We start from the raw sequence: 1,540 nt of genomic DNA on the forward strand, positions 1-1,540 counted from the left end.
TTTCCCTTCTGCTTTACATAAGGTCATTCTAAATCCCTCGTTAGAATATTATATAAACGCTTTTATATTGCATTTCTATTGGGATGCTAGAAAACCACCTTTCCTTGTGTTTGCTTGAATTTATTGCTTCTTATACTTCTTATAATCTGCTCTGGATTTTAGATTTTTGATTTCTGACTTTGTAATTTTCTCCATATTGTCTTTATTGTCTTTATGGACCCCGTAATCCACTGGTCGCCAGATGCAAAACTAATTCATAGATATAGCTGTGGACAGTCTGTGTTGTTATAGAGAGTTTATCCTTCTCATTTCACCCTCCATAGGCAGACAAACAGCGAGCTGTCATTTTTCTTCTGCTGATTCAGGGATACAAGGTCACCTTTTGACTGGTGCCCAATAGCACGCTGTAATCAATGTTTAAAATGCACCTGCTAGACGCATATATTATGTAAGAGGGTGCAATATGTCAGTACTTTACGGTTTCAAGTGCAGGAAAAGAAAAGAAAAGAAAAAAAGAGACACTGCCTAACTTTTTGTCACCAAACCTCATGTTACAATTAATTCGAGGTGTTGTTTCCATCAGAGCGATGGGGTTACAGAGAGCGCATCCTCCATACGTGTGTAACAGATACCAATTTTTCTTCAAGTGTTTAATATGTCGACAGATATTGATTTGTAGTTATATTATCTCATGCTTTAAAGGTTATAAACAGAAAAATGTGAATAAACCGTATTGGTTTATGTGTCAATGCATGCATTAATGGCAGCTTGCACATTTGCATCACAACTTTTTAAATTAAGATTTTTTTAGAAATAGTAGAAATATTCAGTTTCTCCAATTAATACTGCATGCATAAATGGCAAAGAGTTAGCAGTTGGTTTTTAGAAGTCAGTACTTTTATTCTGCAGTGATGCGTTAAATTGATCAAAATTATATTTATAATGTTAAAATATATTATTTCTATTGCAAAAATGTTTAAATTGTGAATTCTTTTTATTTTTATTTATCAAAGAATCTTGAAAAATGTATCACGATTGCAACAAAATTATTAAGCAGCACAACTGTTTTCAACACTGATAATACAAAGAAATGTTTCTTGAGCAGCAAATCGGTATATTAGTATGATTTCTGAAGGATCATGTGACACTGAAGACTGGAGTTATGATGCTGAAAATTCAGCTGCGCATCACAGAAATAAATTGCATTTTAAAATATATTGCAATAGAAAACAGTTATATTGTAATAATGTTTCACAATGTTGCTGTTTTTACTGTATTTTTGATCTAATACAGGTGCATCTCAATAAATTAGAATGTTGTGGAAAAGTTCATCTATTTCAGTAATTCAACTCAAATTGTGAAACTCATGTATTAAATAAATTCAATGCACACAGACTGAAGTAGTTTAAGTCTTTGGTTATTTTAATTGTGATGATTTTGGCTCACATTTAACAAAAACCCACCAATTCACTATCTCAACAAATTAGAATATGGTGACATGCCAATCAGCTAATCAACTCAAAACACCTGCAAAGGTTTC

Source organism: Sinocyclocheilus anshuiensis, unplaced genomic scaffold, assembly GCF_001515605.1.
Source record: "Sinocyclocheilus anshuiensis isolate Anshui unplaced genomic scaffold, SAMN03320099.WGS_v1.1 scaffold229, whole genome shotgun sequence".
NCBI lineage: Eukaryota > Metazoa > Chordata > Actinopteri > Cypriniformes > Cyprinidae > Sinocyclocheilus > Sinocyclocheilus anshuiensis.